Raw genomic sequence first — 16732 nt, 5'->3', positions numbered from 1 at the left:
TAGTCAACACATACACTCACACTTAGGATTTTAAAAATGTGAAAGCTTAATTTATCACAATGAAAAAAAAAAGAAGGTTCTGGAGCAAAAGGTAAAAATTCATCTATTTTCCTCTCAATCCATATTCTAATATTCAGACAGCATGGTTCTGTGACTCGTTGGTCTAATCTTCCCTGTTTATGACATAGTTCAATGCCCACGCATTTTTAGTTCTTATGACTTTCTTTTGTTCATATGTTTGAGTCAATTACGTTAGCTATTCATCAGTGTATTAGACAAGTCTCTACCACTTTATCCTTCAGTGTCTCACATTATAAGCTTTTTGGCCTCCCAACCCTACTGCCTGATAGAATTTAAATCACAAAATGGAGCAAAAAAGAAGCAATCAGGAGGCATGGAGTTTATGGGAAAGATTAATCATGAGAGAAGATCTGAAAAATATAAGAAAACAATGAGGACAAAGAGACTAAAAATGGCTCTTTTAATGGGTGGACCCCTTGAGGAAAAGGCCTGCATAACCATGGAGAAGGAGGAACAAGGGTTTAGCCAACACAGTTGGTATTTGAAGGGCAGATTCTGCTTTTCTCAGTTTGATTGATAATTTTAACTTTTAAAACATTGAACAAATAAAGCTTTCTCTTGAATATTTATGTCAGGATTTATGGCTTATTTCTTAATATTTCCTGATGAAAAAATATTAACAAAAGAAGAATGGGCACAACAGTTTTTAGATTCATTTCAGCAACATATGAGCATATTCCCATTATGTTAAAAAATACCATGAACAGAACATGTTTAAAGTTGATGAAACATTATTGGTGCTATGTATAAAATAGACAACTGATGGGACCATACTATATAGCACAGGGAGCTCTACCTAATGCACTGTGGTAACCTAAATGGGAGGGAAGTCCAAAAGGGAGGGGATAGCTGTATGTGTATGGCTGATTCATTTTGTTGTGCAGTGGAGGCTAACACAACATTGTAAAGCAACCATACTCCAATAAAAATTAATGAAAAAAAATAATAAAGTTGATGGAAGATTCTCTAGGAGAGAAGACCTCCTAAGAATCAAGCACTGTCCTAAGCAACTTCCATTCGTCATCTTGTGTGGTCTTTCCAACAATCCTGAGAGGTGTGCTTATGCTCATTTTATATATGAATAAATTTAACCTCACAGAGTTCAGTAATTCACCAGGGTTTTCACCTGGAGAACTAGGACTTGAGCCCACTTCTCTCTTACTCCAAAGCCTGTCTGAGTTATCCTCTACTGTGTTTTTAAAGAGGTAAATGAGATTTAAAAAAAAAAAAAAAAAGGTTTAGAAGAGCATTAAAATGAATCAGTGATAAATATATCAGTTTTATTTGCTCACTAATTTAAGTAAAGCTATGCTTCTTTTAATTTTTATAACTTTATAGTTCCTGTCCTCCTCTTATTTGGAAGTAGAAACTGTTATTTACCTTTGCTTATATTTGTTTTTTAATCAATGTAGACTTATATACTCCTGGTGGAAAGGCAAATAGTACAACCTTAATGGGTACAAGTTAACAATAAATAACACACGTGCCTTAAAAATGTTTATAGCCTTCAACCTAATAATTCTCTTTCCACTTAGTCTAAAGAAATAATCTGATATAAGGATGATTACTGCAACATTACTATAATTGCAAACAATTGAAATGGCCAACAATGGATTATTGATTGCATAATTTAGAATTTAGCCATAAGAGAAGATTCTAAGCAGTCATTAAAGATCATAATTTAGAAGAGTAATAATTTAGGTAAGTGTTTATTAAATGAAAGGTTAGTTTACAAAACAATGTGTAAAGTATAATTCCAATTTAACTTAAGTTTATATAAATATATCTATGAAGAATATAATAAGCATACATGCCAAAAAGCTAATGATGATTATCTGGGTAGAAGAATCATAGAAGATTTTAGTTTTGTCCTCTGGTAGACAATGGAGTCAGGTTGGAAGGGAAATTACCTGTCTTCTTCCCTAGCATCTTTTCTTCTTGATGCTCTTTAAATCAATTTTCAACTATAATAGGTGAAAACTGTTTGTGCTCAGTTACTCATTATATTTTGCCCTTCATTTCTTGCCAGTGCCTCTCCCCTACAATTAAGTTTACCCGGATTTTATCCAATTTTTCCCTCTTCTACACTTTTTTCTTCCTAGTTTTGGAAACATTTTCAAGGTCCCTCTTTCTTTCCTCTAGGGAGAGGTCAATTTGGATACCTGAGCTAGATCTCAACATTTGGCGAAACATGGCAGCAATAAACCTGAGGACTCATTCCATTTAAGTAACCAACGGTTTTAGAGCCTTGCATTTCTTCAATGTAGTAATAGGATCAGGGAAGCCCTCTCCCTACTTAGAGAATGCTCTGCATTCTCTATTTCAGGAATCAGGTGGGGAGGCCAATTGTAATATATTTCAGGTAACTTGTCTAGAAACTAGTTTCGAATCTCTTAGGAGTTGTCACCTTGGTGAAGTGTTCAATCTGACATGGTCTCTAGGCTTGTCTCTGTACCTTATTAATGGTTGTTGATTTGATAAGCACCAGAAACAGTCTTAAAAGTTTGTTGAGTGGATTTCAGATCCTGCCAATCTGCCAGTGTTTTTGTTTGTTTGTTTGTTTGTTTGTTTTGCGGTACGCCGGCCCCTCACTGTTGTGGCCTCCCCCGTTGCAGAGCACAGGCTCCGGACGCGCAGGCTCAGCGGCCATGGCTCACGGGCCCAGCCGCTCCGCGGCATGTGGGATCTTCCCGGACCGGGGCACGAACCCGTGTCCCCTGCATCGGCAGGCGGACTCTCAACCACTGCGCCACCAGGGAAGCCCATGGCAGTGTTTTTCAGAGGTGGTTCTTTGAGGGTGTACCTTCTACTAGACTCCAGATGGGAACACAGTCCACTTGTCTGAGCTTTCCTACTTCTCGTGTTGGGACAGAAGCACAAAAGTGGTCATGAAGCATCTGACAAGCACAAACTTCACATGTTACCGTAGGGATATGAAATAACGTCTCTTTCCTTTGGATTCTTCACCTTAAAAGGCCAGTCTATTTATAAAAAATGGTTACAAATGGATATATGCAATTTTTTTTCTTAGAAACACCCTAAATTTCAAATGCCTTTATTATTATTCATAATAATAGACATCACTTATATAACACTTATTTAGTGCTAGGTAATGTTGCAAGTGCTTTATATATATTAGTTCATTTAATCCTCCCCACTCTATGAATTAGTTATTGTTATTATTATTATCACATCCCCATTTTATAGATGAGAAAATAGGCTCAGAGTTCCTAGCCCAGGGTCATACAGTTAACATGGTGAAGCCAGATTTGGAAACTAGGCAATCAGGTTCTACCACCCGATGCTGCCTTTGGTTAGTTAGATGTCTTTCTAGGAAGCCTTGATACTGACGTGCCTGATTTTCACAGCAGCAGCACCACCCGAAGCACCTTACTGAACCACAGTTGTCATTCTAGGGGATGATGCTGAGTTAAAAGGCAGACAAGGTTACCTTTGCTACAGGTGGATACAAAAAGCATGCATCACTTGAAAGACAGCCCTATGGTTCCATATGGAAAAGAGAAAGTTTATGTTACTCAGGAGATTGTCAGCTAAGTCTTCGAGTAAAAAAAAAAAGGCATCAGAGGACTTCCCTGGCAGTCCAGTGGTTAAGACTCCATGCTTCCAATGCAGGGGGTGTGGGGTGTGGGTTCGATCCCTGGTCAGGGACTACGATCCCACATGCCATGTGGTGTGGCCAAAAAAAAAGCCATCAGTATCCGAATTAGACCACCCAAGCCAGGCCAGGGGTGACCATGCCTTTCAGATTATGCTAATAGGCTTGGACTGAGATTACAAACTTTCTGCAAATGTTAGGCATCAGACCCAGTGTTTAATCTTTTGCTCTACCATTTATTATTGGCATGACTTTATTTAGTTTTTCTGATTTGTTGTAAACATCGGTCTCGTGTAACTCTGCTGCTTAAAATCCTTCAATCTCTTCTAATTGCTTGGTGAGAAAAATCTAAACTTTTAAACATGGTCTACAAGGACATGCAAAGGACATGCAAAATCTTGCCTACTTTGTCAGTCTCACAGAGCACTTCTTTCCAGTTTACTCACATCTCTCTGGCCTCATTGGCCTTTCATAATTTCCTTACACTTCAAACAGGCTCTTCCCTTTGCTTGAAACATTATTTCCACTCCTTTCATCTGGCTACTCATCCTGTAGGTCTTAGCTTAAATGAGACTGCCTTAGCAAAGAGACCCCCTTCCCTGAATTAGTTTCCCATCCTTTCACTTTATGGCCCTTACTCCAATTTGTCATTAAACATTTATTTACACAAATATATTTTAATATTTGTCTCTCCCACTATTGTTAGCTCTTTGTAGGAGCAACTAGAGACTCTTTCTGGTTCCCTATTATTTATCTAGCATCTAGCACAGTGCCTGGCAATAATAGACGTTTGATAAACATTCATTAAGTGATGAATGAGCCTCAGTGTCTTCATCTACAAAAGGGGCTTTCTGAGGTTGCTGTGAAGATTAAATGATATTCACAAGCACTCACATACTCCCTGTCTAGCATAGTTTTAACACATTAGTGGATCCCAAATAAATATTAGTATGTTTTGTCCTTTTCCCTTTGATGGTAGTGACTCCAGTCTGGGCTCTTTTTAGCTTCTCATAAGTCATGGGTAAGGATGATAAACAATGGCTAGTGGAGATGCTAGGTATGGGGGATGTGGGAATTCCAGGAAGAAGGAGCAACATGAATAAAGGCAGAGAGGCAGAACAGTGAATGAAAACTTTGAAGAAAAGGGATTGTCTTGACTGGCTAAAACTGAGGGGCTATGTAAGAGAGTTATGGTAGAAAAGTCTGGGTAAAATAGACTTGAATCAGATTTGGAGAGCCTTGTTAAGGAGTTTAGAAGAAGTTGAGTCAGTGACACAGATTTTGGAGTTATTTGCAAGCTTACTTGGGAGGGTAGAAATTTTTAGTGGGACACCTCAGTAGTAGCAAGAAGGAAAACAGAATATCACCACAAATGCAGGTGAGTTTATAGAATTAGCAATCATTTCTTTTTCCTTTGCTAATTTTTTCTTCTTACACTTGGGTGCCATTACTTCCTGGACTCTTACTTAGTGTTATTTTCTCCTTATTCTGTTCTTTCTCCCTGAGTGTCTCATCTATTTTCCTGTTATAATCATAGGATTGGACTATCTCTTTTATACTTATGAGTGTCAAGTCTATATCCCAGTTCAGAGCATTAGCTCCAGATCCATCTAGCCAACACTCCCTGGATTTCCCTGAGATACCTCAATCTCAATGTGTCTAAAATTCAACCCCCTGTCTCCCCTACCACCCTCTTCCTATATTGCCTATCTGTAGGATATAGCATCAGCATCAGCCATTCAGAAACCCAAATCAGAATCCTGGGATTCCATTCGTTCTCACTTTCTGTCCCTCCTATATGAAATCAACATCAAATCCTATAGATTTTCTCTCTTTAATTCTGACTCTTCTTAACTTCCTTCACTCTTCTCCATCCTCATTGACACTGCATTAGTTCCTGCTTGCATCAGTTCTCACCTAGCCAACAAGAATCATGTCCCAGTAAGTCTCCTCATCTCTAGTTGAGTATTTTCTTTCATTTCTTTCACTCCTTTTAACAATTTTTCAAAAATGCAAATATGTATTACTTCCTGGCTTAAAATTCCTCAGTTTCCCTTTGTTCATGAGATGAAGCCTAAGAAGTTTAGCATCTTTATTATGACCTATGAGACCTACCTCTTCCCAGGGGAGGTTATTCCATACCCTCTTCAAGCAAATCTGCCACTTTCTCCTTTGTATATCACTCTGTTTTCAGTCCATACCCAGTGCCTAGCCCAATGTCAAATATGTAGCAGGTTTTAAAGCAATGTTTGCTGAAATAAAGTGGCATGAAGATTGAAAACAGACTTGGAAATGGCTTTCACGTGGGAAGTGGGAGGAGAAAGCAGAGCCAAGATAAAACTTAAAATGGGTGATGAAAACAAAGAAAGAATAGCCATTGAAATTAGAGAAGATAAGAATAGCCAGACACTGGAATTAGAGAAGGGCAAGAGTAATAAATTCAGTTTGGCTTTGACTTCTGAAGAAGGAGGAGCAAGTCAAAATTGTCAAATATAGCAGAAGGGGTCAAAGAGGAAGAGGGAGAAGCATATTTTAATTGGGTTAATAGGAGGTCACTGGTGACTTTTGGGAGATGAGTTTTAAGGAATTGGTGGGTGGGAGGTAGAAGCACATGGTAAATACTGAGAAGTGTTTGGCAAGGAGGTTGAGGCAAGAAGTACCCCTGAGAATTTTAATCATGAGAGGGAGAGTGATATCAGGGAGTTCATGTTAAAAGTGGGTATACAGATGAATGGATAAAAAAGATGTGGTGCATATATACAATGGAATATTACTCAGCCATAAAAAGGAAACGAAATTGGGTAACTTGTAGAGACGAGGATGGACCTAGAGTCTGTCATACGAGTGAAGTAAGTCAGAAAGAGAAAAACAAATATCGTCTATTAATGCATATACGTGGAATCTAGAAAAATGGTACAGATGAACATATTTGCAGGGCAGGAATAGAAATGCAGACGTAGAGAACAGACGTATGGACACAGCTTGGGAAGGGGAGGGTGGGATGAACTGGGAAATTAGGTTTGACATAAATACATTACCATGTGTAAAATAGAGAGCTAGTGGGAGCCGGCTGTAGAGCATGGGGAGCTCAGCTCGGTGCTCTGTGATGTCCTAGATGGGTGGGATGGGGGGGAGGGAAGTCCAAGAGGGAGGGGATATAGGTATACCTATAGCTGATTCACTTCTCTGTACAGCAGAAACTAACACAACACTGTAAAGCAATTATACTCCAATTTTTAAAAAGTGGGTGTCCCCTTTTCTCCCCAAAGAATGTGTATTAAAACTACCCCTTCCACTTAATTTGGGAAAATTAAGAAGTGTGACGTAGTTAGATTTTATACATTCCTCTCCATACCAACTATTTCTAAATCTTGGAGAGATTGTTAGGATAAACACTGAGTGTGGGAGGAACTGGGTTTGTTTGGAGAGAGAGAAAGAAAGATACCTTTTTATATGTTACTTACTTTTTCAATTTTTCAAGGCATTTGTGCAGATTTTAAAAGTAATATATATTCATTACCATTGTAATATTGTCACATGAAAGGAAAAGAAAGTCACACATAATTCCTCTGCCCAGAGAAAACTATTAACATATTCGTATTATGTGTGTGTGAGTGTATAAATATACCTATTGCATAAGTTAATTTTAGCATCCTAACTCAAACTTTCAAAGATAAGATAGGAGTGTAGCGGGTTTATTCATTGCAGAGATTGTTTGGAAATGGTTGGAACTGCATATAACTATTTTTTTCCCCAGTGGAAGCTTCCACTATATTTTTACACTTAATCATTGTGCTGTATGAAAGCAGTCTAACAACACTAAGGACTTTATGACAAAGGTTTGTGAGTAGCAGGCTAAGGGCAGAGTTTCTGGGCTTAGTGACCCAGAGAGAAATGGTCAATCAATACTATGTTGTAAAAATTCTACAGAATAAATAATTCAGGCTTTCCCTTTCTACCAAAATAAACTCACCATCTCAGTGGTTCTTGGACTTTTCATTCTCTGAATGCTACCCTCTCTGATGTCATAGTTCCTTTGTGACCAGACCAATGACTTTTGGAGCCCCTTGGTCACCCAGGGTTTATAACCAGGAGTGTCCTAAAACCCCCAGGGAGAAGCGGTTCTTACGATTTTCTGAGCTGTCACAGGAATTGGAAATACTGGGACAAAAGCTCTTGCCATTTCTTACCATATTTCTAGCGGGCTGCTATGGGGCCTAGGACTGGGCTCTCTATTGAGGCTTTTGGGGAAACCCAAATTCTCACCTTTAAGAGTTCCACCAGTTTTGAAGAAAGCAAGCAATGTTGTTACATTGTGCTGGTCCCTTATGGACACTATAGTCTCAAGGCACACTTTTTAGTGTTATTTGAAGCCTGCCCCGTCATCTATGGGGGAGATGAAACTGGCCTGACTCTGATGCCAGCTGTACTCTGATATTGCTGTCTTCCCTGTCTTTTACAATGTTCTTTACATGTCATGCCAGAAAAAAATAATAATTCTGTGAAACTTTCTACCCCCAATAAGTACTCACACAATGAATTTAATTAAAATCCCCTTTATCTATTATGCTGAAAACAAGGAATTAACAATATCCCTTAAAATGACTATTACATTCACATCAAATGGATTTCAATACCTGACTAAAATGATACAAAGGAAGCCATAATCATGTGAGGTCCAATATGGTGAATAAATTTGAAACCTTTCGAAACCCTACGTTATTTTAATCTCCAAATATAATTATCACAAATGTCAGTCAAACTTTCTCAAGGCCTCTTTCAGTTGAACAAAAAGAAGCAAATGAAACTGTGAAGTTTTTAAGCTTTACAGACTCACAGCTCCTCCATAAGAAGTGGGCTCTCAGGCTCAGAAGAAAGAAGGAAATTTTGAGTAGTTAAAGGGCCTGAAATACAGTTTACAGAAGAGATAATCAGCAGATTATGGTCAATGAGTTACAGTGTTCCTTGAATTAGAGTTGGTTGGCTGATAGTGCTAATAACTTTTTAACAGTGGCTATAGAGTCTGCTTTTTGCTATAAATTTATAAAAATGACTAAAAATCACATATAATATTCAGTTTTATATAATAGGTAAAGTTGTTCCTCTCCTTGACATCTTTAACAGGTAGTATTTCCAGAGCCACATTTCAGGTTGAGACAAGAAGTAAATAAAGGTAGTGATCATCTCCCTTATGACATCAAAGGGTATATTTATCAAAACCAAATGCTATTGTTCAGGTAAAATGTGTCCGGGAAAGGGAAGAAAACATATTATTTCTTGAGAAGAGAGAGCCTAGTTTTAATTGAGGCACGTGTTAAAAGATGACGTCAACAGAAGAGATACACACTTATTTTAGTTCATTCTTTACCACCATTTCCAATAATACATTTTATCCAAATTACACATTCTAATGCACTGCTGGGAAAGAAGTCTTTAGGTTATTTTATCTACGGGACATTTCCTTCTGGAGGACAAAATGCCACCTCTTTGCATGTTCCATCTCCCTTCTGATAGCAATCATTGCACAGTCCAAACTCCAAATTTCAATTACAAACAAAACGAGTAACTCACAAACAGCCACTCTAATTACGCACAGGTTGTAAAATTGAAAATTGTCTGTTAACCTGTTAGATATCTAGAATTAACCTCACACACCAGAAAAATATCCTTGTTAAAACCCTCCTCATATCACTCCCACTTCATCACATTAATCCAGGGCTCAATCTTTATTCTTTTTTCCCTGATGATTTTATTGCCTTATTTGGCACTTGTCTCTTCTCCATCGTTGGTAAGGTCTGAAAGCCTGTCACATTGAGCCTGCTGCTACTTCAATATTTGCTTTGAACAAACGCTATTATGTCGCCCTAATAACCACAGCTGTGTAAGCATCTATCAGTCTCTTTTATTGTGGCGTAATTTCTATATATGAAAGTAATTTGCCCTCAGTGTCTGCTGATGATTTCCATTGTTTGTATTGACACATTGCTCAACTCTCAACCCTTGGCTCTTGTCTGCTCTTTCTTTCCCTCTCTCCCACTGGAGCAATTTTAACCTTTATCCTAAAACACTGCTCTAACATTAATGAAACTAAAGTGGCCTTAGCTCTTCAGTGACCAAAAGGGCAGCATAAAGAGACTGACTTGCCAAATCTTGAAAAAGTCTCAGTTCAATGCCTGCTTTCTGAGACATTATTATCATCTCTATTTGTGGATTGCTGTGCTGACAGTATTATTACCCTCAAGAGTGCCAAGGATTTTCATGGAAACTTGAGACTGGAAGCTGTCTTTGGATTCTGTTACAGAGACAGCAAGCAGTCCTAGGGATGCCACTCTAGACGGGAATTGTTCCAAGCTAAAGGTCTTTGGAGCAGAGACAAATTCTGACATTGGACATGGCTGTGAATGTTGAATATGCCATGGATGTTCCTGTTGGTGGTTTCACCAGTTTTTTGATGCTGTACTTTTCCAGACAAGACTCTGAATGAGGTCCAGAAGCACAGGAAGCAGGACGAGGAAGAATTTCAAACATCTCTCCAAGTTTGTTGACTATCTACATTTCATACATGAGTAAACTAAGTTTCAGAGAGAGGTTAAGTAAGTCATTTAAGGTTACTCGGTCAGTTAAGTGGCAAAGTCAAGATTCAAACTCCAAACCTCTCCCTTTTTATTATATCTCTGAAGTGGAGCTTGGGGTAGCCTAGCCTTTCTGGATGGACACCAAACCAGGGTTTTATGATGGCAGAGGGGTAGAAGTAACTCCTCACGGGCACACTAATATTTGTACTCAGGGCAATGCATTTGTGAAGTGAATGCTGACAAACTGCAGCTGTAGACTAGTGAGCTCACTTGGAGCAACTACTCAGTGGTTGTCAGGTGAATTCTAAGTCACCCATAGAATCTAAAAGTAGTGTCTATAGCCTCAGAGCAGGCCAGACCAAGGGCTTCATGTATTTTGTGTCATTAGCTATATCTGTTTGGTGTGTGCGTGTTTATGCATGTGTATGTGTTGTTAGTGTTATGATTAATCATGAGATTAACCTGATCCTTATTTACTTTGTAATAAACTTAAAACATAGCTTCACAATAGTAAGCACCAAATCCTATTGGCTCTGCATTCAAAACTGACCTGAAATCTGATTACTTCCCACCACCTCCGTTATTACCACCTTAGGTAAAGCCACCATCATCTTTGGCCCAGATTACTCTAAGAACTTCCTAACAATTGTCTGTGTCCTCCTACATTCTGTTTTTACCTAGCAGCGGGAGTGCTCCCTCTAAAACCTAAATCAGACTGTCATGTCCCTTATCAAAGCCCTCCAAGGGGCCCCCTTCACATTTGCATTATATGCATCCCATGCAAAGACGATTAAGAGCCTCCAAGCCTCTGAATGGTCAGAATTCTGCCCAGCTTTACATCCTTCTCTTACCACTCTGTGCTCATTCTCTCTGCTCTAGCCACACTGCCTCCTTGCTGTTCTCCATGTACATCAAACATGCTTACATGTCAGAATCTGCATTTGCTGTTCCCCTAAGTGGAACGCTCTTCCTTCCATGTTTGCTCTCATTCACTCACTCATGTTATTCAGGTCAGAAAAGGCTCCCTTGAGCCCCACTCCTGTCCCCGTCCCACCACACACAAACATTCACTTTCTATCCCTGGCTCTGAATGACTTTTCTTCATAGCGTATAACACTGATGTCATATTGTAGATTTACTTTTTTTTTTTTTTTTTTGCTTTGCTTTGCTTTATTGTATGTCCCCCCCACTAGAATATAAGCTCTAGAGAAGAGGGACACTTTTTGGCTTGTTTATCATTCTGTCTTCTGTGCCTAAAGTGCCAGACACATGAGTTTTACAATATTTTCAATGGATTAATGAATGAATGTCATTTGTTAACAACCTCAGAAGAAAAGATGCACATTTGCTTTGTATCTCTGTCAGTGAGAGAAAAAGTAGTTTATCAGCTCTCCATTACACACTTATTAACACATATTTAACAAAATTAGGCTAAAAATTAGGTACAGATAAGGCAGTCTAGATTTGAGGAACTCTTGCTGGAGGAGGAGACATATAGATAAGTGTTATGACAGAAAGAAGCAAAAGTTACTTTGGAAGTTGGAAAGGTTCTAATCTGGTCAAAAGAGAGGAGAAGCTTAAAGTGAGAGAAAGACGATTAGAATTTCTAGAGGTTTCTGAAGGAAGTGAAAGCTCAGCTGAGTGCTAAAGGATCCTTAGGATTTATCTGAAAGAGAGTGTAAGGAATGCTGACCTAAGGGGCAAGAGTAGCTACACATGAAAGTTCAGAGAGAGAGAGAGATGGAGAGTGAGACAGATAAATAGACAGATAGAATGATTGACTTTAAAGAACTTCAGTTGATCTCATTCATGTCCCATTCATCCTCCAGTGAGAAAGAGGGGAGAGAGGCAGGAGATGGTGCTTTAAGGTAAATACAGACAGGTAGCAGGTTTCTTGGTGAAACAAACAAAAGAAAATCTCTTTTTCCAAAAAGCTTTGGAGAACTGGATATTTACCTGAATCTTTGGAAATTTTTAGAACTGCTTCATGGTTCTATATGCATTTTGAAGGTGAAAACTTGGCCAAAATAGATTCTTCTCATTCTAATGTAGGGAGACATTTTTTGGAGCACTTTATTTACTCTAGATATGTAAGACAGTTTGAGATTTTAGATTTTAAAATGTCTTTTATTATTAATCTGAGATTAGATATATATAGCCAAGTTCTCAGTGACTCCAGAATTTCAGCTGAGTCCCAGAAATTTTGGCTGAGAGCGCTAAGGCACGCCTCTCCTGATATCAAAAATACCACGGGATCTTTAAACCAACGTTCTGTGTGCATCGTATTGATATAAAAGTCTCATCCTAAAGCCTCCTCTAGCAGACAACACTATATTCCATGAATGTACCTTGTAGTGTGAGGACTAAGTGGGCCTTTTGGGGATTTGAATTTGATTTCAGAGCCTCTAAGTTTTTTGGTTTTGTTTTTGTTTTGTTTTTTGGCGGTACTCGGGCCTCTCACTGTTGTGGCCTTTCCCGTTGTGGAGCACAGGCTCCGAACGCGCAGGCTCAGCGGCCATGGCTCACGGACCCAGCCGCTCCGCGGGATCTTCCCGGACCGGGGCACGAACCCGTGTCCCCTGCATCGGCAGGCGGCCTCTCAACCACTGCGCCATCAGGGAAGCCCCAGAGCCTCTAAGTATTTTAACTGATGCTCCGACAACTACAGGATTCCTTCAGGGCTTCCCTGTTCTACCAGTGAAGGAACTCAACATAAATAATCTATGGACACATTCTGGCTCTTCTGGGTGGATTTGTTAGAATCCTGTTGGAACTTACCCACTTCCAGAGTTGAACTCAAGCCTGCTGAACTGACCTAAAACATTAGTGTTGACCCTTCTGAAAGATCATATTATGTAGCAAAATCTCAGACATTTTTATTATATCCAGTTGGAAAAACAAAAAACAAAACCAAACTCAATGAAAAAAAATTCACCGGGTTGAGTACATTTTTTTTTTTTTTTAACTTCTGGGGAGAAAGCTCTCATAGCCTTTCCAACTGCTTATTCCCTCAGAGTTCATTGTGACCAAATTCATAAAGCTGTTTTCTGGCATTACTGATAATTACATAAGCTGATGTACCACTGAATGCTTTGATCTTAATGGTTGTGAATTAAATAGGGTTGAGCTTTGTCAATACTTTAAGGGGAGGTCTACAAGAAATTTTATAGGTCTGCAGCAATAAACCTTACTTTTTAATACAGTCATGCTCAAAAGTGACCTGGAGTACAGTGATTGTACCAGAACGCTTTCTGGGTTGTCCAGAAGTTTATTCATGAAGCCATTGTCCTTGATATCAATTTTTAAAAGATGATAGTAATAAATTACAGCAATTTTTAATTTAAAAATTTTGGCAATAAATGATACTTGGTGCTTAAGAAACAGATATGCTTAAGAAACAGAGCCTAGGGGCTTCCCTGGTGGTGCAGTGGTTGAGAGTCTGCCTGCCGATGCAGGGGACACGGATTCGTGCCCCGGTCTGGGAAGATCCCACGTGCCGCGGAGCGGCTGGGCCCATGAGCCATGGCCACTAAGCCTGCGCGTCCGGAGCCTGTGCTCTGCAACGGGGGAGGCCACAACAGCGACAGGCCCACGTACCGCAAAAAAAAAAAAAAGAAAGAAAGAAAGAAAGAAACAGAGCCTAATCCAAAGATTTGACTATCATTTCTATGTGAGTAGTCCCCTTCATCTTCATCATCATCATCATCATCATCATCAAAAAATCTTCTTATCTGGATCTGTTCTAAACCCTATATTTCCAGCTGTGTACTAGAAATACCAGACTTAGAGCACGGATAGAAAACTCATTATTTTCTCTCCTCCGCTAGGCCAGCTACTGTTTTTCAACTATGTGGCTTTCAACCTAAGAAATAATAAAGCTGTCAGGGTACTACAGATATAAATGAGGTAGTATCTTTGACTCTACAATTCCCTTCATCTCCAAAATCCATGAAGTCATTTCAGTGTGTCATTTCCTTCATTCAGTGGCTCTTGAATCTACCTTTTCCTCTCCATTCCAGTGGTCTTGATTCAAGCTCTTATTACATTCTGTGGGATGCGGAGGACAAAGACAGTCTCAAAGAGTCTCAGACTCTTCCTAAACAGTCTTATTTCCTCCCCCCACCTCTCTCTCCTGTATACTGCTAAAATTATAGGCTTCCTTAAATCTTGTTTTGTCATGACACCCTTGTCAAAAAATTCTAAAACTCTGTGCCTGCCTTTATTTGTCCCCCAGTGATCCTTTATAGCTGTGCCTGCTATTCCCCATTGCTCCGTGGCTCTTATCATTCATTCCATTCTGGCTCTCGTCTGCTCTCTGTACCACATCCTGGTCATTCTACTAGGACACTTAGCAAGAGTCCTGGAGTGGGAGTCAGGAAGTGTGGGTCCAAGTTCTACTTCTGTGAATTATCTGTGTGAACTTGGGCTTGTCATGCAACCTCCCTGGACTTCAAGTCAAATACTAACCAAAAGGAAGCTGCTATATCAATATCATGGAAAGTAAACACGAAGGCAAAATAATTACTTGTGATTTTGAGAAGCACTGAAAATGATGAAAGCCTAAGTTCATCAAAAAGTTAAAACATTCTCAATTTGTATGTTCATCGTTACCTCAGAAATTTAAATCGAAGATTGACAAAATTGCGAGAAATGTTCACAAAACACCATCAATGTTGGTGATTTATCTCTTAGTCTTTGATAACACAAGCTAACTAAGATTCTTTTATATCTATGTGTATAGAAGATTTAAACAGCAAAATCAGACAGCATATTCTAATTTACCTATATGGAACATTGCCCCCATCAACTGGATAACAAGCATTCTTTTCAAGCACATATGAAACATATATGAAAACTGACCCTGTGCTGTACCATAAAATTAGCCACAACAAATTTCAAAGGATTGACAGCATAAACAACATATCATCTGATCACAGTGCCATTAACTTAGAGGTTATTAACCCTCTAAAATAGAGAAAGGATTGAAAATTAGAATATATGTTACTAAATATATTCATGAATCAAAGAATAAATGATAAATTTAGAAAATACTGAGCATTTAATAATAATAAATATCCTACTGTCAAAAGCTTTTTATGTATTTGAAGCGGTGTTAGAGGGAAATTATTAGCCTTAAAGAAGAAGTTTCAAAATTAATCAGACAGCATTTTAAGCATTGACATTAAAGAGATAGAACAGCAAAATAATAATTAAAAAGTAGAAGGGAGAATGCCAGTCAGCCTGGTTCCTGGTTGTTGGCCCCAGTGGAGCTCGAAGATCACTGGGCTGGCCACTTGCCCCTGGGAGTGAGTTGGGTTGTGGTGTCCTTACAGTGAAACTCGGCACCAAGAAAGCCGTGTGGCTGACAGGGTCTAGGTGCTCCGGCTGGCTGTCAGGCCTGTGCCTCTGAGGTGGGAGAGCCGAATTCAGGACATTGGTCCACCACAGACCTCCCGGCTCCATGTAATATCAAATGGCGAAAGCTCTCCCACAGATCTTCATCTCAATGCTAAGACCCAGCTCCACTCAACAACCAGCAAGCTACAGTGCTGGACACCCTATGCCAAACAACTAGCAAGACAGGAACACAATGCCACCCATTAGCAGAGAGGCTGCCTAAAATCATAATAAGGTCACAGACACCCCAAAACACACCACCAGATGCGATCCTGCCCACCAGAAGGACAAGATGCAGCCTCATCCACCAGAACACAGGCACTAGTCCCCTATACCAGGAAGCCTACACAACCCACTGAACCAACCTTAGCCACTGGGGGCAGAAACACACAAAAAATGGGAACTACCAACCTGCAGCCTGTGAAAAGGAGACCCCAAACACAGTAAATTAAGCAAAATGAGAAAACAGAGAAATACACAGCAGATGAAGGAGGGAGGTAAAAACCCACCAGACCAAACAAATGAAGAGGAAATACGCCATCTATCTGAAAAAGAATTCAGAGTAATGATAGTAAAGATGATCCAAAATCTTGGAAATAGAATGGAGAAAATGCAAGAAACTTTTAATAAGGAACTAGAAGAACTAAAGAGCAAACCAACAGTGATGAACAATATAATAAATGAAATTAAAAATTCTCTAGAAGCAATCAATAGCAGAATAACTGAGACATAAGAATGGATAAGTGACCTGGAAGACAAAATAGTGGAAATAACTACTGCAGAGCAGAATAAAGAAAAAAGAATGAAAAGAATTGAGGACAGTCTCAGAGACCTCTGGGACAACATTAAATGCACCAGCATTCGAATTATAGGGGTACCAGAAGAAGAAGAGAAAAAGAAAGGGACTGAGAAAATATTTGAAGAGATTATAGTTGGAAACTTCCCTAATGCGGTAAAGGAAAGAGTCGGTCAAGGCTAGGAAGCTCAGAGAGTCCCATACAGGATAAATGCAAGGATAAACATGCCAAGATACATATTAATCAAAATATCAAAAATTAAATAC

Source organism: Aethalodelphis obliquidens, unplaced genomic scaffold, assembly GCF_003676395.1.
Source record: "Aethalodelphis obliquidens isolate GAN/ISIS:26980383/991018 unplaced genomic scaffold, ASM367639v1 scaffold21, whole genome shotgun sequence".
Classification (NCBI taxonomy): Eukaryota; Metazoa; Chordata; class Mammalia; order Artiodactyla; family Delphinidae; genus Aethalodelphis; species Aethalodelphis obliquidens.
The sequence above is the reverse complement of the archived record's forward strand: the minus strand, read 5'-3'. Positions refer to the sequence as shown.